We start from the raw sequence: 22,748 nt of genomic DNA, 5'->3' as shown, positions 1-22,748 counted from the left end.
CGCGGGCGGCACTGCGCAGCCCCCTCCTCGTTCGCGGTTGGACGCAAGCCCTCCTCTTCCGTAGTGAGGTGCTCCGCACCTGCGTCGCCCGGTGCCCCGCAGACGCCCGGGGACCCCAGTCCAGCTGTCCTCATCCAGTCCCTCCGGCCGGCCTGCACTCAGCCGCACGCTCCCGGTCTCCCTCCGCTGCAGGTCCACCCCTCGTAGGCTCTGGAGGGGTGGGGGAAGGTCACTCGGGGACGCCTGAGAGTCGGGGACTCTGCCTAGCTCCGCCCCGCCTCTCCGCTCCTGCACCTGCCGCCCCCTGCGCGCTCCCCGCCACTGCGGTTGCAGTTCCGGCTGGTCCCTCTGGTTCCAGCCCAGCCCAGCCCGCCAGCCCTGGCTCCTGACTGACTGCCACGCTTCTAGTGGGCGGCCTGAGCCGCCTCAAGCAGGACAATCGTCAAACCCACCCAGGGCGGATCCCGGAGTGGGAAGGGGTAGGAGGCCGACCACTCGCCCCCCCCCCCCCCCGGCGTGTCTTCCCTCGGAAACCAGTCGCACTTCATGGCGGGCTCACACCAGTCTACACCCGGACGACGGTATTTGCACATGACCCAACCACTGCGGACTCTCCTTCGTGCCCAGTAGGTGGCCAGTATTCTCACTGACATGCTTTTTTATGCCCCCTTGGGAGTACCGACCACTTTGTTCTGCTGTAAAATCCCAGAGGCCAAAAGAACTTTGAAGACCCAGCTCAAGTGGCGGGACGTTGAGGGGCAGTCCCCCTTCCCATCCCTTATTCCCTATTGCTGAAAAGCCGAAGTCCTTGGTTTCATCTCTCTCCTCTGAACCCCTGTGAAGCTTCACACATCCCTCGGGGGCAGTGGTGACACAGCAGAAATCGGCAGGGGTGCCTCTGCAGTCACTGCAGAGAAAGCCCCATCCCCAGAGAGCAACATAGCCCATCCTGGGAAAGAAGACTTCCAGCCCCATGTTACCCAATACAGGGGTGCTAGTCTCGGCCACCTTTCTGTCTCCAAGGTCAACCTTGCAGGTCTAAGGACAAACTCGAACTGCTTTGGAATGAGCTCTTTCCCACTAATCCTTTGCAAGGCCCACCCACGGACTTCCAAAACCTGAAAATCCCTGAAATTCAGAGGAGAAGCAGTGACCTATCACCCCAGCCCCAGAGGGACTGCTACTTGCAGGGCTCTGTCAAGGGCAACTGTGAGAACAGTGTGTTGAGAAAGGAAGCCACCCCCTGCTTTGCCCCCCGCAGTGTTTATGTTGGAAAAGCCCCAGGTTGGTGGGAGAACGGCAGGAAGAGGTGCACCTGCAGATATGATGCCCTCCGTCCCTGTCCCAGTAGAAGAAACCTCGTGGAGAAGTTTCCAGCAGGACAGATCACTGGGAAGGGCATGCGTTTATGGGATGCTCACTACAAGTAAGAGGGAGGAAAGCCTGTGGGCAGAATCAGCAAAAAGGGATGAGTGAGGGGAAAGGTGGCAGGGGAAGGGATGAGGGGCTTAAAGGAAATAGGCAAATCCGCCTACCCCACCCCTCTCATCCCCCATTCCTAGATTCCCTTTCCTCCTCTCCCTATCTCTTCTCCAGTAGAAGCATGTGGTAAAACAAAGTATGTGGAGACAGGCTCACAGCGACAGATTTTTCATTAGAACCCCCATTTTCTCTTTAAAAAGAGGTGCCCTGCCTTAGCTTTCTAGGGCTATGGCAAATGCCAAATAGACTGATTCTGTATCTGGCCAGGCTGAGCTTCCTCTCTTGTCCTTGACCTACTGTGTTCCTCTGGAGGATACTCCCTCTTCAGATCTTAGCTCCCCAGCTTTGCTCATTCTCCCTCCCCTGTCTGTAGACTCTTCCCACGCCCGACAAGTCCTGAGGGCCGTGCCTTCACAGCCCGTGCAACAAGTCAGCCTCTCCCAGGCTTCCTAGGAGCCTCCATATTTGCACCCAAACCTGGTAGTGCAGCTACAGAATGTGACCTCAGCCCTGTGACCACCAGAATGAGACTCCACCTGCCCAGCCACGCAGCCCATCTGACCACATCACCACCAAGAGCTCCCTGCTGACGAACAAGACAGACCCACGTTCACACTCCCAGCTTCCGTCCTGGCTAGCTGTGTGACCTTGGGCAAGTCACTTGTTCTCTCCAGGGCTGTACCTTCTTCCATTGTAAAATTGGAATGACGCATGGTTGCGAGGATCAAATGGGAGATGTGGGAAAATGCTAAGCACACTGCTTGGTGCGTCGCGAAAGCTATTAAATAGCTTACTTAGTTATAATGAGCTCTTTCCATTTGACCTTGTCCGACCTTGGAGCTGTTCCTATGACTTTGCCACCTTCCCATTCTGATATCCACCCCCTGCCAGGACTCCCGAGTTCTCTTAGAAGGTCACCTTGACTAATTCCCTACCCTCTATGCCACCTTTCCCCTTGCTTTCCAGTGTGCTTCCTGTTCGGTGACCTCCTCTAACTCAAGTAATGACTAACTTGAGTACGGGATGTCCCTTCGGGCTGTGCCGGGCTGGGCTTTTGTTCTGAGGCCCCTTCTGTGAAGCGTGCTGCAGCAGCAGGTTAAAAGCGGAAAGCATGCAGTTCCCTCGAGGGAGGGGTTCCTCTGGCAGGTGCAGTGTGTGGCTGGGCAGGGGGTGGGGGAGGGAGGTGTGGGCAGAGGGAACCAGGAAAGCTGTTCAGTGCATGCCTACGGAGGCCTGACGTCTCTCTTCAGAAAGAAAATAGGAGGAAGGAATTCTTCAGCTCCTTTGAAAGACTTGGGGCAAAGAGAACAATTTTTAAATCTCTTTTTCTAGGGAAGAGGAATGGTTCTAGAGTAATGTGGTTCATTCTGCCCAAGGTGGGTGCTGGGCATCGGGGTGGGTAGATGGGAAGCAGAGGGAAGCATGGCGGCAGAGAGTAGAGGAGGTTAGGGACCTCTGTCCAAGTGAGGATGACAGGTTCTAACTCGGGGAATGACCAGAGGCAGTTGCGATGGAAGCAGAATCTTCCCTAGAGCTGAGATGGGGGCCCACCGGTGAATGCAGGACAGGGCAGGCCTGTTTGTAGCAAGACTGCCGGTTAGAAGCCCAGCTGGGGAAGGAAGCAGGACACATCAGCCCCTGGCAGTCAGCTGCTTCTGCTCAAGATCAGAGAGGCTAAAAGGGCGGTTCACCTGCCTGCACCCCAGAGGGTACAGTTTGGCAGGCTGCATGAGGGAGCTCCAGACCTGAACAGCAGACCCCCTCGCAAGCTGTTGGCTCTCCGAACCCCTGGGCCAAGCGCAGTGCCGTGTGCTCTGCAGAGGGCTCCGAAGGCTGAGCCGCCAGTCCCCACGTTGACACACGTGCTCACGCACTGGGGTTCTGATCGGCCGGCCCTAGAGTATTTTAAGTACGGAGTGGAGGGGGCTGAGGGTATGTGTGGCACGGTGACTCATCTTGGCAGCAGAAACTGTGTGCAGCGTTGAGGAAAATGGCTCGATGGCAGGCTCTGTGTGCCGTGGAAAGCGGCCGGAATGCGCTGCTCTGCGATGGAGGGCAGGGAGGGCTGGGGGAGAGGAGGTCGGGAAATGCTGCCCAGCCGTCCCGGGACCGGCACGGTGGCGGGATGCGGGCTACGCTAGGGGAGCCCCGACCGCGGGCCTGGGCTGAGTGCCCTAACCATCCGTCAGGTCAGGGAAGCCTGAGTGCTCCACAGGGTGTCATTCTCTGCTTCACAAGGGCCCCTGGCTGTTTGATGAAAACAATGAATCATTCCCTGGAAGGGTTCTGGTTTCTTAAGGAAACCAGAGACCCTCCATGGGCACACGTAGAAGCAGCCCTCTTTTTCATTTAACGTCATTCTGTCACTTTCCTGTTTCACTGGGTCTGGAATGGAATTCCTGTCCTGGGTAAGGACATAGTAAATAAGGACAATAAAGAAAAAGGATGGTTTTTGGGGTTTTCTGTTTTTGTTTTTAAGCAAGGCCTCCTCGGTCAGATGGACTATACTTGCCAGGAGCGGCAGTGACAGGTGGTCTGTTTGTCACCTTGGCCACCAGGCCCTGCCTGGCAGATTTCCAGAAATTGCTGTCTGTTATTCCATTCCTAACTTGTAAGTCAGGAATCTGGTGAGTCCAGAAAGCATCCATGGTTCGGTGAGACATGCTGGGATTTCTCTCCACTATCCCTGTCCTTTACCAAGTTGTTACAAGGTGTATGGAGGTGACCACAGTAGAGAGAAGTGGACGACCAGGGAAGGATTTTTGTTTTGATTGTTCTAGCAAGACCACAGAAGTGTATGGTTTCTGTCAGCATATTCACAACTTGGGGGGTGGTAGGAGTGAAGGCCAACTGGGGCACAAACTCTTGTCTGAGATTTCAGATCCAGCCTGTCTGCTCCTTTGTACTTCCCCAGTAGGGGGTAAGAGGTTGAATTTGGTTTTTCCTTGGAAAATGCCTGGTACCGACCAGCACGTGCTCTAGGCTTTAGAAAATAAAATTTCTTTCCAGAATTTTCCATCTGCTTTACAGGTGACAAGTGGACAGTCCTCTGAGAGGCTAAGCTCAGTGAGGGGAGCTCCCATTACATCATTCTTGGGACAGATGTCGGTGAGATGAGATTCGGGGGCATTTTAGGATCCCTTTCTTGCTGGACAACTTGAAGTCTTCCAGAGTATCTATTTTACAATCTGTTTCATTTTCCACTTCTTTCTGCAGGCTTAGTTGAGGGCCCGGAGATAATGCGTGGTCATGGTGGATAAACCCATCATGTATAGTGCTGCCAATAACGTCAGAGGTCCTCCAGTCTAAATAAACTCCCATCTCCTAGGACAAGGTCCACTAGCCTCTAGTTGAATATCCAGACGGGCCGTGTACGCCCTGCCTTGCAAGAGAACATTCCATTGGGAAACCATGAGCTAAAATTGAGCTCCTTGTAACATCTATACCATCCTGGTTCTCCCCTGGGGAGAACACAACACAGGTCTGGTGTATCTTCGCTGTGTCCACTCTACAAACATTGCAGACATCTCTGCTGTCTCCTTGGTTTTTACCCTTCAAAGCATAAAACCCCCATTTCTTCAGTCCCTGGATGAGATTTTTTTTCTAACCCCCTCACTGTACTAGCTCCCTTCCTCTGTACATTTTTCCATTTGTTGGTGTCCTTTTTTTAAAGCAAGTGCCCTGGTTCTCAGGAGTGCAGAGTCCAGTAGAGATAATGGTGTGTGTGATCCGGACACTATCATTTTTATCAGTTACGGTCCTCCTAACACTATGCCTTCGTGGTTTTCTTGAACCAAGGGCTCTTGAACCCGGAAGCCAGATAATGTTTTAGAAAAAGCTTCTGCATTTGCAAAAACCAGAGACACCTCCTTCCCTCTAAAGTCTAGCTCAAGGAAAAGAGATACACATAAAACAACCAGGGAAGGAAGACACCAGTCCCTGGGCTCCAGGGTAATGTGCTGTAGACACTGGCCTTGAAGAGACCGGTTAAAATGGCTGTCGAGCTGTTGGCTGGCAAGAGACAGACAGATACACACTCAGACAGGTAAGCAAACAAACACATAGAACAAAGAACCTTATATACCCTACAAAATTTGCCAGCTTTTCTTCTTTCTGAGGCACTGTACATTTCCACGTCATTCTAGGAATAGTGCATTTTATTTTATTTTATTTTATTTTGAGAGAGAGAGAGAGTGCACAAGCGGGGGGAGAGGCAGGCAGAGGGAGAGGGAGAAGCAGGCTCCTCGCTGAGCAGGGAGCCCGACGAGGGGCTCGATCTCAGAACCCTGGGATCATGACCCGAGTTGAAGGCAGATGCTTAACCAAGTGAGCCACCCAGGTGCCCTTAGAAATAGTGCATTGTAATGTGGCTAGTTTGTAGCACTCAAACCAAAGGGAAAAAATGAAAAAAAAAAAAAAGGCTGTTTTGCATTTATTTTACTGTGAAGAGTAGCTGGGAGGCAGGAAGATGCAAAGAAAAGAAAAGAAAAGAAAAAAGAAAGAGGAAGGAAGGATGGAAGGGAAGGAGGGAAGTAAGGAGGGAGGGAGGGAGGGAGGGAGGGAGGGAGGGAGGAAGGGAGGAGGAGCTGAAGCTGGATCACAATTTATCCTCTTCTCTACACCGAGTAATGCGAGGATTTTATGCTATAAGGAGCGATTCTTTAAGCAGCTGGCTGTTTGCAGTATCTGTATCCTAGCTAGCTTTGATTCTCTCTTTGCTTTATAAGTGATAGCAGTCTTTCATACCTATAGTCTACATGGCATTGCACCCAACAAGGGGGCCTGGAAGGCAGGCCCCTTTACTGAAATTTATGAAATGCATCCTGAGGACCAGAACTCTCCCCACCAGGCTCCCCCACTTCCTGGTTCTAGAAGTCATTGCTGTACCTTTCCTCACAGTGACACCACGAAGGACACAAACGAGTGGAATGACGACGAGACCAGGGCTCAGGGGTCAGAGCTCTTACTCCATTTAAACCTGCTGTCGTGATGTCAGAAGCTACACCGATGTGTAATAACCACATTTATCCAACACTCTAAGACAGACGCTATGCCAGGTATTTAATATGGATTACCTTTAGTTTGTTTGTTTTCCACTTTATATTACCTTTTTAACCCTTATCGAGGCAGGTCCTTGTGATGGTTAATTTTATGTGTCAGTTTGATCGGGCTAAGGGATGCCCAGATGTTTGGTAAACTGGTTCTGGACGAGTCTGTGAGGGGTTCTCTGGAAGACGTTAGCATTGGAATTAGTAGACTGAGTAAAGAGGGGAGCTCTCACCGATGGGTGTGGGCATCATCCAGATTGTCCCCCACTGAGGGACAATCCACTGCATAGACCAAAAAGGCAGATGAGGGGCAAATTCTCTCTCCCTCTGCCTGAGCTGAGACATCCATCGTCTCCTGCCCTTGGCCACTGGCACTCCTGGTTCTTGGGCTTTTAGACTAGACCACGACTTACACCATCAGCCTCCTAACTCTCAGGCCTTGGACTAAATTATACTACTGGCTTTCCCGGGTCCGCGGCTTGCTGGTGGCAGATCATGGGACTCCTTGGTCTCCATAATACTGTGATAATTTCTATAATAAATCTCCTCATCTGTATCTGTATATCTCTGTGTATCTTGCTATTTATCTAATCCTATTGCTTCTCTTTCTCTGACTTACACCGTCCTCTTATTATTATCTTCATTTTGCAAGAGAAGAAACTATATGTCATATAGATTAAGTCCCTAAGGCTAAGCAAGAAGGAAGGCCACATTCAGATCCAGGCAGCCTGGGCTCCAGAGCCCATGCTCAGAACCACGAGACCTAACTGCCTCTTTAAAAGGATGATGTATACACATAGAAAGTGCTAGCAGAGCTCTTGGCATCTAGTGGGTGCAATTATGTAAGGCTCTTTATTTTCTGTGTCAAAAGCTCCCCAAGATAATACAAGTCTTCACTGGGTCACAATTTAAAGAAGCCTGTCTTGGATTCATGGACTTACCCGTCAGTCAGTCATTGATTGCCTCCTGTGTGTGTATAGCATTACCTTGGGAATTGAGGGAATTACAAAAGACATGGAAGATATGGGCCTTTGACAACAGTTGGTAAGGCAAGATCCACAGGAATGAGCGAACAACAATGCAAGCTGATAAATGATTATATTTCACAACAGGTACCACGAGCAAGAGATGCAGTGAGAATTTAGGGAGGAGAGAGAGCCCTTCTGGAGGGGGCAGGCCCCACCAGGATTTCGATAGCACCAAGGGAAGGAGCAGAGTGGAAGGAACCTTTGTTTGCTCATTCGCTGAACACTGACTGAGGGACCTAACTGCATCCCAGGTCACTTTGCTGGTCATCAGAGAGCCCATGTGGGTAAGTGGCTTATTCTCTCCTGTGGGGACAGCCTGATATTTGCCAAGGGTGCTAGGAGAGCGCTCGGAGCAGGACCCTACCCTCCGTGGAGAGTGGGGAAGGCTTCCCACAGGCCATGGCCGCTGAACAGACGGAGTTAGCCGGAGGATGAAAGCCAGGGGAAGGGAGGGCAGGCGGGACAGCTGGTGCAAAGGCAGAGAAAGGTGGGCTCAGGTTACTCAGGGTCGGTTGAGGGACCACCTTTGATTGTGATCAAGACATTTTAATAGAGAAAAGAGACAACTGAAAGATCCAGGGTCTAACCTGCTCTTTCGAAAGGAGAACTAGACTAAAGCAGATCAGAGTTCCTCAGACAGCTATGACATCATCCCCAGCGCCTCCTGGGGGTTCATACCTGACAGATAAAACCAGATCTGCACCCAGCCGCTTCCCCACCACTGGCTTCCTAGGATGCCCAGACTCGAAACTGCTTCGGGTTGGTTTGCAAGCTCCTTGGGATCCTCCCAGGTGTAATCTGAGACCATCCCTTGTGAGCAGAGGACAGGGAAGGAAAAGGCAGCCACTCCAGGTTGGTAGGTGGCGGCTTTAAAAAGCAAGGGAGCTATGTGTCTGTTTTTGTGCCAGTACCAGGCTGTCTTTGTGATCACAGCTTTGTAGTACAGCTCGAAATCCGGCATTGTGATGCCCCCAGCTTTGTTTTTCCTTTTCAACACTTCCTTGGCGATTCGTGGCCTTTTCTGGTTCCACACAAATTTAAGGGCTGTATGTTCCAGTTCTTTGAAAAATGTCATTGGTATTTTGATCGGGATAGCATTGAAAGTGTAGATTGCTCTGGGAAGCATGGACATTTTAACTATGTTAATTCTTCTGATCCATGAGCATGGAATATTTTTCCATCTTTTTGTGTCTTCTTCAATGTCTTTCAAGAGTGATTTGTAGTTTCTAGAATATAGATCCTTTACATCTCTGGTTAAGTTAATTCCAAGATAACGTATGATTTTTGGTGCTATTGTAAATGGGATGGATTCCCTAATTTCTCTTTCTTCGGTCTCATTATTCGTGTATAGAAATGCAACTGATTTCTGAGCGTTGATTTTGTATCCCACCACATTACTGAATTGCTCTATAACTTCTAGTAGTTTGGGGGTGGATTCTTTTGGGTTTTCCATATACAGTATCATGTCATCTGCGAAGAGAGACAGTTTGACTTCTTTGCCGATTTGGATACCTTTTATCCCTTTTTGTTGTCTGATTGCTGTTGCAAGGACTTCTAGTACTATGTTGAATAATAATGGCGAGAGTGGGTATCCTTGTCATATTCCTGATCTTAAGGGAAAGGCATAGACAAATGGAACAGAATAGAGAACCCAGAAATGGACCCTCGGCTCTTTAGGCAACTAATCTTTGATAAAGCAGGAAAAAACATCCGGTGGAAAAAAGACAGTCTCTTCAATAAATGGTGCTGGGAAAAGTGGACAGCTACATGCTAAAGAATGAAACTTGACCACTCTCTCACACCATACACAAAGATAAACTCCAAATGGATGAAAGACCTCGATGTGAGACAGGAATCCATCAAAATCCTAGAAGAGAACATAGGCAGCAACCTCTACGACATCGGCCAAAGCAACCTTTTTCATGACACATCCCCAAAGGCAAGAGAAACAAAAGATAAAATGAACTTACGGGACTTCATCAAGATAAAAAGCTTCTGCACAGCCAAGGAAACAGTCAAAAAAACTAAGAGGCAGCCCACGGAATGGGAGAATATATTTGCAAATGACACTACAGATAAAGGACTGGTATCCAAGATCTACAAAGAACTTCTCAAACTCAATACACGAGAAACAAATAAACAAATCAAAAAATGGGCAGAAGATATGAACAGACACTTTTCCAATGAAGACATACAAATGGCTAACAGACACATGAAAAAATGTTCAAAATCATTAGCCATCAGGGAAATTCAAATCAAAACCACACTGAGATACCACCTTACGCCAGTTAGAATGGCAAAAATAGACAAGGCAAGAAACAACAATTGTTGGAGAGGATGTGGAGAAAGGGGATCCCTCCTACATTGTTGGTGGGAATGCAAGTTGGTACAGCCACTCTGGAAGACTGTGGAGGTCCCTTAAAAAGTTAAAAATTGAGCTCCCCTATGACCCAGCCATTGCACTACTGGGTATTTACCCCCAGGGTACAGATGTAGTGAAGAGAAGGGCCATATGCACCCCAATGTTCTGCAATAGCAGCATTGTCTGCAATAGCTAAATCGTGGAAGGAGCCGAGATGCCCTTCAACAGATGACTGGATTAAGAAGTTGTGGTCCATATATACAATGGAATATTACTCAGCTATCAGAAAGAACGATTTCTCAACATTTGGTGCAACATGGGCGGCACTGGAGGAGATGATGCTAAGTGAAATAAGTCAAGCAGAGAAAGACAATTATCATATGGTTTCTCTCATCTATGGAACATAAGAACTAGGAAGATCAGTAGAAGAAAGGGATAAAGAAAGGGGGGATAATCAGAAGGGGGAATGAAACATGAGAGACTATGGACTCTGAGAAACAAACTGAGGGCTTCAGAGGGGAGGGGGGAGGGGGAATGGGATAGGCTGGTGATGGGTGGTGGGGAGGGCACGTGTTGCATGGTGCACTGGGTGTATGCGTATAACACTAATGAATCATGGAACTTTACATCAAAAACCAGGGATGTACTGTATGCTGACTAACATAGTAAAAAAATATGATTATAAAAAAAAAGCAAGGGAGCTTGTAGATGAGGCTTGTGTTGGGCAGCAGCAAGGTGGGGGATCCCCACACCCACCTGCCACATTCTAGAAATTTCTGCAGAGGCCTTGACTTCTATAGAGGTCAGTCACACGTACCGTGCAGGTGTTCTCCACAGCACATCACTGTCTCAAGGCTGTGTCTTTGGAGCAGCCTCTGGGAGTGGGAAAGGCAAGTGGAACCCACATTCCGAGGACGGGGACGGGGTGAGGAGCCCTTGCGTGCCGAGTGTCGGGGCGCAGCTCACAGTGGTCACACCTGCTCAATGATCTCCTCTAACCCTGCGGCAAAAAGATGAGTCAGACTGAACTGTAAAGCACTATTGCCTTCAAAGAGAGCATCCTTCTTCCCTTTACCTGTCCCAGGGCTTCTGCGTAATGAAGAGAATGTGGCCAGACTCACAAAGGGGCCTCTCTTTTACCTACGGGCAAGTTTTTGAATGAAAGCAGATTTCGAGTGAAGAAAGCCAGATAACAGTCTCATAGGATGGTTGACACCTGCTGGGACTCTCATTTTTTTAGCTTTCATAGGCATCTGGACGTGAGAGGGAAGTGCTGTCCATGGAAGGGATTGTTGTCCCCATCGGAACACGGGGCAGAGGGAGGGTCCCCTTCTCTGCCGGGGCCAGAGGGGAAGGTGTTTCTGTCCCCTCTCCAATTGGAAACAGCACTTTCCCGGCCACACACACCCCAATCTTCTACAAATTAGTCCAGGACTCCCTCAGCGCTCTAGCTTAACTGCAAATTGATTATTTTTTTGGAACTTGCTTGGGAACCTAACCTTCATGTTCTCGGCCCATGGAGAAATGTGTTGCCAGGTTCCAAACGAGCACCATGTGGACTTTCAAAACACAACCTGTTGGTAAGACGAGAACCCCTCCTTCTCATCATCATTTCCTCTGACGCGCAGAGTGGACACAGGGGTCAAGCCAAGGGAGCCTGGTCTGGAAAACCACCAGGTTTGTAGGAGAGCCTGGAGGCTGTGTTCCAGATGGGGAGGGAGAAGCCCAGTGAGGGAAGCTTCCTGGCCAACTTGTGGCAGGGCTGGCTTCAGACCCATGTTCGTCTCCCGTCGTGTGAGCCATCCTGGGTTGACCCGAAGAAGCAGCCATACATGAAGATGGAGAATATTGTTGCCTACATTTGAGGGACCCCAAGAAGCAATTGCGATCCTCCACTGAAAAAGAAAAAAAAGGAAAGAAAGAAAAATCCCCGTGATGGTTTTATCAGTTAAACTTGGCTTTGGCTAGAACAGAAACCCAAAATTAACAATGGCTCCAACAGCATAGGATTTATTTCCCCCTTACTTATAGGTCTGGAGGAAGGGGGCCCAGGACTGGGACAATGGCCTTATCCCATACGTCCTCAGGCCCCCTCCAGCTCACCTTTTTGCCATCCGTCCTGTGTGGCCCTTGCTGTCATGGCCCAAGGTAATGCCTAGGACATCAGTCATCCCAGCCAGGCTGGAAGAAAAATAAAAAGAAAAGCCTGAATGCTAACTGTCCCTTATGGAAGCGTCCGTTGTAGAAACTGTCTGCTCCCATCACATTGGTCAGAACTTGGCCTGAAGGCAACACTTGGCCGCGTGGAAAGCTGAGAAATATAGCCTTTATTTTGGGCACCGTGTGCCCGGTGAAAAGTTAGATGGTCTGTCCCTGTCTGTCATAATGATGCAGGGAAATTTGACACATACTGATTGGTTCTTTTGAGTTACTACTGTCCAGGCCTTTTTCAAAATACAAATCCTGAGAGGGGTCCACGTATCTGACATTTGATCGTCCAATGAGAGCATCAAATTTCTTTCTTTTGTGGTAAGAAAAGACAAGTCATTGTAAAAGTGAACCATTAGAAAAGGCCAGGCCACTAGGGTCAGAGAGGTGGCTCTGGAAGAAGCAAGGGAGCAGAGCTGGAAGAGATCTTGAAAACAGTGTCCAAAAACTAGATGCCTCTGGTATCACGGTCACAATCTGTGGCTTTGCCCTCTTGGCCAGCGCTGGTCCTGCTAATATTCTGCCCACCACCTCTCTCTACTTCCTGTGGCAACAGCGGACTCAATCTCCGCCAGCCTCTCTGGGGGCTTGTGGGATTGAGACAGCTGTTGCCTTATCTTAGCCTGGGCTCTGCTGGCACGGGGTGTGTGATTTACCCAGAGCCACACGTCAACTGCCCTGCCAGTTTTAACTGACGGCGGATCTTAGAGCAGCTCACGTTCAGTTGTAAATAAGAGCGATTTTTTGCAAATCAATAATTCTTCAATTTCACCAGACTTCCAGAAGGATGGAATGTTAGAGTGTGGAGGTCTGATGGGGGTTGGCCAACACTGGACTACGTACTGAGCCCACTGGGTACCTTCCGGCAGTTCTTCAGACTCTCCAAGGCCCCTCTGTGGCCACAGGGCCTTTACGCAGGCTATTCCCTCTGTTGTCTGGAAAGTTCATCTCTCCCCTCTTGTCCAGATAACCTACTGAGCCTTCAAAAGACTTCGCTGATGTCTGGGACTAGGAAAAATGTCTCAGCCACAGGCATTCACGGTACTGCGTATCTCTTCTTCGTGGCTTTTTCCACAGTTGTGGCTCTACACTGATTTGTGCGATTATTTATTTAGATTATCCTTTCATGAGAACAGGGTTTGTCCGCCATGGTAGCCCCTGTACCTAGCACAGTGATGGACGCATAGTACACACTCAATAAATTTAGCTGAGTTGTGAAATGCCCTCGCAGCACGTTTGTCTCTAACCCTGTTACCATGGCACAGAATTTCACAATATGTTGACCATGAACCCTCTGCATCAGATTTATCTGGTGAGGCCCTGCTGACATGATCTGCATGTGAACAAGCTTCCTCGGTAATTGCTAAGCACCGTAATGTTTGAGAAGCCCCACTGGAGGGTGTGCGAGAAGTTTGGGGAGACAGCAGGGCATGGGTGTTATTAAGACCCACATGCTGGCCACAGGAATGCGCCTCTGGGGTAAGGCTATTGTAGTCAAGCGCTATCTCCTATCTCCGTACGCTCAAATTCAGAGACGAAACCTACAAGACAGCTTTGCTCTTTGACAGCCCAGAACATTTGTGGAGACAGCTGTTCGTTGAGCTTCCACAGTCAAGGTTATATGGAAATAAAACAATGTGTGTTCACAATAGCACCTTTGCACAGAGGGCTTTTAAGAAGGGCACAAAGACCTGATTGTTGGTGGTGACTTGTTATGTTCCTCCCTCCCCGAGCCCTCCATTCCCAGGTGGGATGGTGACTTGAGTTTCTGAGTCAGAACTGAGTCCTCTGTGCAAGCTGGGTCTGATTTCAAGCCCCCCAAACGTAATATGACATGTTTTCTCCTATTAAAGATCTCCAAACCTGCAAGCTGATACACTTAAATCCTTGTCTTCTTTAAAAAAAAAAAAACAAAAAACAAATCCAGGAGTCTAATACTGTGCCCTGAAGTTGACAATGTACCCATCGGTCCGCCGCACTCAGTGTGGTCTAAGCACGCGGTCCCACCAATGACGGGACAGCCTTTCAAACAAGAGTTCTACTGAGTGTTTTTGCTGCTCTTTTCATACCTATTCAGCTGCTCTTTTTGCCTCACAGATTCCTCTTCCTCTTTTAAGATTCTCTTCTCCTCCCTCTTTACTCGAGAGTAGGCTCATATCTTTTTTGAGGATCATAGATTCTTTACCTTCCAAGAATTTTTTTCTTTTTTCCATTGCCCCAGGACCCATGTCCTCTTTTTAATATTTCCCCAAGATCTTGCATGACTGCTGTCATTTCTCTTAAAAAAATAAACCATTCTATTGTCTCACCAAATATCTAACTCCTATATATATTTTTAATATAATATATATATTATACGTATATAATATATATATTTTAGATTTTTAAAAAAATTTTAAAGTAATTTCTGCAACAATGTGGGGCTTGAACTCACAACCCTGAGATCAAGAGTCGCACGCTCGACTGCCTGAGCCAGCCAGACGCCCCCAACTCCTGTAACGAATAGCTCCGTTAACAAGAAACAAAAACAAATGAACAAATGAAAACCCAGCACAAACTGATACATGAATTGAGATTGTGAATAAAGATAAAAAGTTCAAACCATAAAACATAAGGCAAAAATTAGTGTCCCAGAGAGGACCCCGATGCCGTAGCTGGAGGACAGCTAGGAAAAAGTCACTATACTTGCTTTACCAGCTCCTTGAGAGCAGGGGCAAAGTCTTACCTCAAATTCTCCACGGTTACCAGCACGGTGCCTGGCTCACAGAGGTTTCAAGAAATACTTGTGGAAAAGGATGACTGGAGGAAGGAAGGGTCTCCAGTGTTAACCAGGGACCAGCTACTTTTCATGTGATGTTGGTGTTCCAAGTCAACCCAGACAAGGGTACCACGGCCCAGCAGTACCACGCCGGGCCACATGATGCAGACCGCGAGCTGTGGTCCAGAGTTAGGAAAACTGTCTCCTCCTTCAGCCATGGTCCTCCTGTCTCAGCCCTTGGGAACTCTGGAAGGTTCCCAGTGCCTTCGGGGATCCTTCCAGGTCACGGTAAATGAAAAAAAATCCTTTGCTGACAAACTATGGGGTATTTCTGCCGAAAGTCCCTTTGTAGAGTGAGCCCCATAGATTTCATCGTGGGATGATGGAAGGTACGTGGGTTGTGGAGACACAGCTATCTGGGGCTATCCTTAAGTATGTGAGACTCCACTTTCTCATCTTGAAAATGGGAATAATGACACTTATATGTTTTACTGTCTTTGTGGGAATTTGAGATAATTACTATTAAAGGCTTAGAACATAAGAGAAATTCCATAAGTGATAGCTCTCCCCACTTGAGTGTAAGCACCATAAGAGCTGGGTTTTTTGTCTGCTTTGTCACTGCTGGCTCCCAGCGCCCGACACAAAATAAGCCCTTAATAATATTTGTTGAATAAAGGATGTATTTGTTTACTTACCACGTCACTGAGTGGAAACGCATCCTTGTCTTTTGATGTACTAGAATGGTAGGGTGTGTAATGTTTCCAGTAGCATCCAGCTTCAGGACTTCGTGTCAGATGCTAGTGACAGTCGTGTGCTTGCTGTATGACACGTGGGACAGTAGGCAGACACGGTGCGTGAGCAGATCTCAAAGTGTCATCTCCCAACCAGCAGCATCAGTGTCGCCTGGGACCTCGCGCGTGAGACGTGTAAGCTCTCAGGCCCCGCAGCAGACCTGCTGAATCAGCGAGTCCAGGGAGGGAGCCCGTCATCGAAGTGAGCATATCGTTTGCTGATCCGTGATATGTGCTGAAGGCGGAGGACCAGGACCGCTGGGATGCGTACAAACCCCCTGAGCTGTGACTACACATGACCTGAGCACCCGAGGCCTAAGGACCGAGGACTTGTACCTGGCAACATCATCCACTGGGGATTTTGGAATATGCTGTTCATCCTCAGGGAGAGAACTCTCGGGCTGTGAGTTCACGTGCTCATCCAGCTGACTGGCCACACCGCTGTTTCGTTCGCGGTGCCTGTTATGAATGCATGTTTGGGCTCTCCCCCCCAAATTCATATGTTGAACCCCTACCCCCCAGGGTGATGGTATGAGGAGCTGGGGCCTTCGGGAGAGACTATTCGGGTTAGATGAGCCACGTGGAGATACAGCAAGACCGCAAGCCAGGAAGACAGCCCTCCCCAGTTCCCAGACCATGCTGGCGCCCTGATCTCGGACTTCCTGCTTCCAGAACTGTGAGCAGAGAACTGGCTATTGTTTAAGCCACCCAGTCTATGGTATTTTGAGAGAGCGGTCTGAACTGATGGAGACAGAGCCTCTTCGACCTGGCTGTGGCAGAGCGGACCAGGGTGGCATGGACACCAAGAAGCTCCATCTGTGGGCTAGCCCTCCGTTCTTATGTTGGTAAAGATGCGAGCAAAGCCACTGTCAGAGACCCAAAAATAAAGTGGCTCCAAAAAGGAGCAGTTATTTTTTTTTTCTGTAACAGCCTGCAGATGAACGGTCCAGGCTGGCAAGGTGGTTCTGCGTGAAGTTACCTAGGGACCTTTGTTCTTCCATTGTGTCGTTCTGGCATTCTCTGCAGCGTTGTCCTTCTTTGCCTGATGAAGGCTGAGTCAACACCATGTCTGCATTCCATCTTACTGCAGGGAGAAAATCCAGGACGAGTGGTTTGACTTTAAGAAGATGATGCCAAATTTGTACATCTTGCTTCCATTTATACCCGGTTACTCGTGTTGTCATACCCAGCTGCGAGGCAGGCTGCGGAAAAGCTATGTGCTCACAGACGGCACACGGGACTGTGTCGCTAAGAAGAAGGAGGGATGAGCGAGCCCTGGGAGACAGTTAGCGAGCCCCGCCAGAGCTCTCCACAGCTTCTCGGTTCCGCTTCTCACAGGACCAGCTGCCCCATGCAGCCCTGTCCTTGGATTCCCAGGAGATTTCTGTATCTTTAGATTAAAACCCCTTCTTTTGAATTAGCTTGAGTAAGAAACTCTTCTTTGTTACCAAACACTCCAGATTAGAACAGTGCACCTTGAATCCCTCAGACTTTAGTGAAGGTTGAAATAAACATAATGTGAAAAGGTGGGGGGCTCAGAGCGAGCCCTACACACAGGCATTGGGGAGGGTTGCGCAGTCGTGACCACAAGGATGGCCATAAGGTGAGATGAGATGAAACTTGTCCCATGTGACAGTTCCGAGCTGTCCTGAACAGCCTTCCTTGCCTCCCCTGAGAGCCCTGCGCCCAGGCAAAACCGTGAAACGTACTAACTGGGCTTTGGCAGCTTTCCGTCTCTTTCCGCATCTTTGCCAGTGGGATCTGAGCCATCAGAATTCCCACGTCCTGCGTCCCCATTCCCTCAGAGTTCTGTGTTCGGCCGTGCACATGCACTAGGGTCTCCTTGGGGCCCAGGGCCTTCTCATTACATGTGAATCTCTAGCAATGGGGGAATTTTAGGCCTGTTTGGCTATTCACCCTGGTTTATTAGGGATTTTTGTCACTCTTTGCAAGTAACACTCAAGCAGGGCCCTGGTATGTATAGTAACATCTCTGTATCCTCATTTCGGGGTAACAGCCTGGGGGAGAGAAACGCTTTTTTTTTTTTTCCCTTTCCTCTAGTTTTAATCTCTCATTTAGAATGGCTGATGGGTCTACCAACTAAGGGCTTCCGTTTCCTGGAAGAATAGGTAGAACTCTTGGATCTCTCCTCTCTCAACCTTGTTTCCTTCTTCTCCGGTACTGTTCCATTCTGCTCTTCACATGCTTGGATCCAGTAAACACCAGGATTGTACAGCAGGGTGTCCAGTGAGGGGTTATAAACAACTGAGGGTAACCAGAGGAACCCTCAATGAGATTTCACACATGTAAAGCTGAATACTAAGTCAATATTAGAGTTAATCAGGGGCGCCTGGGTGGCTCAGTTGTTAAGCGTCTGCCTTCCGCTCAGGTCATGATCCCAGGGTCCTGGGATCGAGCCCTGCATCAGGCTCCCTGCTCGGCAGGAAGCCTGCTTCTCCCTCTCCCACTCCCCCTGCTTGTGTTCCCCCTCTCACTGTCTCTCTCTGTCAAATAAATAAATAAAATCTTTTTAAGAAAGAGAGAGAGAATATTAGAGTTAATCAGCTCGACACCTGTCTTTTATCTTATCCACGCTGGGTTTCTTGGCTCTGCATCTGGGAGGTTTCCCTTTCCACCATTCCATGGGCCATGTTTCTCAGTGAAGTAAGGGGACCATGACAGCCCATGACCTTCTGTTCACGATAGGCTCTCCAGAAGGAATGGAGAGCAGAGGCGTGGGAGTGGGCTCAGCAGTAGATGAACAGACACTGTGTACCAGACACTGCTAGATACTTGTTGCCCTCAAAGACACTGGAGAGGAATTAATATTTCAACCTATGAGAAAATGGAGGCGTCAGAAAATCAAGTAATTTGTACAGATCATTGATAACAAGTGGTGAAGGCAACATCTGAGTTAGATTTGTCTGGTTAAATCCTATGCTCAGAATGACTTTTATGAGAAGAGTCTTCCATTACTAGTTGTACACTGGCAACCAAGAGAGGAGGATGACCCATTTTAATCACATTCTTTATTGGTGGGCGGAGAGTGGAGAAGAACGGGAACCATTGAGAATGGACTCAGGAAGCTATCTAGAGGAGGTTATGTTCTGCCACAACCTTATTATTTGACTCTGGGAGAATCCATTGTCTTCCCTGTGACTTAGTTTTATGACCCGATTAAAAAAAAAACCCAAAACACAATGCTCCCAATCTTTGAAGGGCTCAGTGAAAATCTAGGTGAATGACCATATAAAAATCCTAGCAGGTAGGAACACACATATATATAAATATAAATGATAGATTTTAAATACTCCATTTGAAAGCATTCTATCAAATGTTAGAACTGAAAGGGACTTTAGACATCGTAAAGATAATCTCTGTTTCCCTGATATGGCCTAGTGCCGTGTCTCGTATATAGCAGGGGCTTGTTAAACAGCAGTTGAATAAATGGTGAGTGTCTTTCATATGCTTTCAGTTTGACGTCACCTCCACATCCCCGTAAATAAGGATACAAGAACGATCCGAACCTCTGATCACGTTGTATGCGATCATTAATTGCTCCAATAGGAGTTTGGTTGTTTTTATGAGCTTTTCCCTCCTGAAATGACCTTCACTACAGCTTAGGTTAAGCTTAGAAGATGAGTTCAGTCTATCCAAGCAGTTTGTGGAAACCATTCCGCCCTCTCTGCCTGAATGAGACCCACAGTGATGACAAAAGTAGCATTTGGTAACGCCGTGAAGCTTCTATCTGTCCCCGGCTCCCGGGCTGGCTTTCTGGGGCTGCAGCCTAGCCAGTCACACAGCGTTGAATGGTCTACTGTTTCCCCCTTTAAATTCTTAATTTTTACGCAAGGGGCCCTGCATCTTCAATTAACATTGGGCCCTGTAAATTACGTAGCTCTTCTGTTTGGCTCTCTGTGTGAGCCTGTGCATTTTCTCTCCGCCCTTCAGTTCCGCACGCCCCCTGCTCAAAGGCAAGGCTGCCACATGCCCCATCTTGGTGGGATCTGAAACATCTGCCTGGCCTTTGGAATAAACTAGTAAATGCATTATTCAAAATATTCTGCTTTCTTCATGCATATTGTGAAACTAATGGAATGGCATGAACATGTGTTAATCATTGACTGGTGCTAGCCACTGAGCTATGAGTTTTCGTACTTATTTCTTTTAACTGTCTCCTCAAACCCGTGAGATAATGCTATTATTCTAACTTTACAGATGGTAGTCTTGAGGCTCAGGGAAGCCAGTAAGTGGCAGGGCTCATGCATTGAATTCTTTGATTCGTTTGACTTGAAAGCCCATTCCGATTTCCTTGCCTTTGCTCATCTGAGGCCTGGAAAATTTCCCTGGAGATCGTAGCATTGCCTCCAATGACTAATGACCTTTCCCATGGCTTCCACTCCTTACCTTTGGCACGGGACCTTTCACTACTGTTTGGTTAGCAATTAGGAGACGTTACTCTCCCGTGTGAGGCTTTGAGCTGTAGAGCAACTTTCCCAGGACCATCCATGGAAGCAGAACTGGAGTGCATCACTGCCTCACTGAAGGGGGTGAGGGGTGGGGCAGAAAGCAAACACGGGGACTTGAGTCCAAGCCAACACTTGATGGCATATGCCTTAACAGCACTTTCAGCTGTGTAAATGAAAATGGCAGCCACTTACTCGTCCTTTTTCACAAACCTCTGTCCAGCACCTGCTATGTGCCAGGTCCTGTACTAGGCTTTGCAAAGACTAGTGAAGAAGACACAGCTCCTGCTTTCCAGAAGGCCACGGATTGGCAGAAAGGTACTGACTCCTAACCCCAACATTTTGCTAGCCATGGTTCTGAAGTTGAGGAGTCAGGAGTCAGAGCAAATTTAGGAAATGGATGTAATATTATTTCTGTAGCTTATTGGAATTCTTCCTTGCCTGAACCTTGTTATAGATGAGGGTCCTTGGTTGGGGAGCGCACCTATCCCTGTCGTCATTGGCATGATGGATTAATAGCTGACTCTGGCCAGTTTTGCATGACCCTCTGCTTCAGCAAATAGAAGCACAATTTTTCAAGATTGACACGAAGAGGAGCTGAGTTGCAAACAAGTTCTGCCCTGGGTCTCCACCCCCTACCTGGCTGCAGTGCTTTGTAAAATCATTGCTTGTCTAACAGCCTCAAGAAGCCAGTAGGGCAAGAAGGCCAGAATTATGCCCAGCAAACACAGCAATGGAGCACAGTTCTCTGTGAGTGTTTCCATGGTAACAGTGATAACAGCTTATATTTATAGACCCTCTATCTCCAAGGAGCTCGAAGCACTTTACAGACATATTATCTTCTTCTATAAGAGGGAAACAGAAGGACAGAGGGGCAGAGAGAGGGAGGAAGGGAAAAGGAGGAGGTGGAGAGGAAGGAAGGAAGAGAGGGAGGGAGGGAGGGACAGAAGGAAGGAGGGAGGGACATAGGAAGAGAGGGAGAGCAGGAGCAGGAGAGGGCAGAGGAGGGACAGAAGGACATGATGTGCTATTATACACACTTCACAGATGGCACAGAATGGGGAAGTCAGTGACCCAAGGTGGCATGGTTAGCTAGTGACAGATGGTAGACTGGATGGACTTAGTGGCTCATATAACTCCTGGAACCCTTGCTCCTGGCCTTGGGCAGATGTTAGGGCCGAGCTGCCGACTCCCAGTCATCTAGCTCTGTTCAGTGTCATCTGGGTGATCAGATAACTCCAGGGACGTCAAAGGCAGTTTGGCTCAACTATTGTTGACATGAAACACAGGGACAATTCTTCTATGGAGATTTGAAGATAATGTTCAGATAGCCACCAGACAATCCCACATGGTATTCGCAGGAGCGAGAGGCTTCGATGTCCTGATAACCTCAGACAAAAGTCGCACACACATACAGAGGGTCTGCACATGCTGATGGAAATGGTTCTTTAAACCCATTTCACAGTGTCCCAAGGACATTTGGAGGAAATACTTCTCAATCCTTCCCCCTGAGACACACATCTGTTCCATTAGACATGAGAGGTGAGGTAGAATTATTTGAAGGCTGTAGCCTATGAAATGGAGAATGAGTTTTGTAAATTCCAGAGCTACCAGTCTCTTTATAAAACACTTTGTGTGGGTAAAACCAGAGCCTCTGTAGCGGTGTAAATTCTGAGCTGGGTTGCAGTGGTCTCGAACTCTGTCATCCTCAGCCATTTCTGTCCTCATTCTTCTTTCGTCAGAGTTTGCAACTGTGGTCCCCGCTTTTTACCCTCCTAGACCTTCTGTCCCCACCCCCCTAACCTCCTCACTCGTCATTTGGTCTTGAGAAAGTAGGATCAATTTTCTCTTTTAAAAAGATCTCTGATCTGCCAAAGCTGGGCAGCCCTGAGAGTTAAGTTCCATCCCCTGCGGGTCTTCAGGGTCCTTTATGAACAATCATGCCAGTTTCTACAGCCCAGAACCTCAGGCTTCTGCAAAAGACGAGCTGTTGATTTGCTTACAGGCGGATCCGGTTTCAGGGGCCCTTGGGGTGAGGGGGTTGGTAGTTTGAGAATTCCAGTGGTTGAGCCTCAGGAAAGTTTAAAATATTTGATTTACAAATAGGCTTCTGATCCCCGAAGCAAAAAGAACTTGAAAAATGAAGAAGAAAGGAGTGGTTTGCTGGGAACCCCCTGGTTTCCCGCACAGCATTAGGGACTTCGTGTGCACCTGTGCGCGCCGGGTCTCCACCCTCCCAGGGAATGAGCGGGACCACCCTCCGACTCACCAGGGATAGGCTTCTATACACTGAACTGCTTTCTATTCCCCCAAGAGCCAGGAGCTCCCTCTTACCTACTGTCTTCTCCGGGAGAGGAGGGATCTTATTTTGTTTGCTGGTCTCCCTGGCCCCTAGCTTTGTGCTGATAGGCTCTTGGTATATGTAAATAAGAGAACGTCTTGTGGCTCCGCCCTCCCTCCCGCCCTCTTTACACCTTTTCCTTGGTTTACCTATACCTCCTCCAGAAGGGTCCTCCTCCACCGTCCGTATACGGCCCCTCCTGCTTGTTTCCATGCAGCATGTTATCTTTCTCCATCACAGCACTTACCACACACTCCCGTGTCT

The sequence above is a fragment of the Ursus maritimus genome, unplaced genomic scaffold (genome assembly GCF_017311325.1).
Source record: "Ursus maritimus isolate PB19 unplaced genomic scaffold, ASM1731132v1 scaffold_2, whole genome shotgun sequence".
NCBI classification, from domain to species: Eukaryota; Metazoa; Chordata; class Mammalia; order Carnivora; family Ursidae; genus Ursus; species Ursus maritimus.
Note: the sequence above shows the minus strand (reverse complement) of the source record.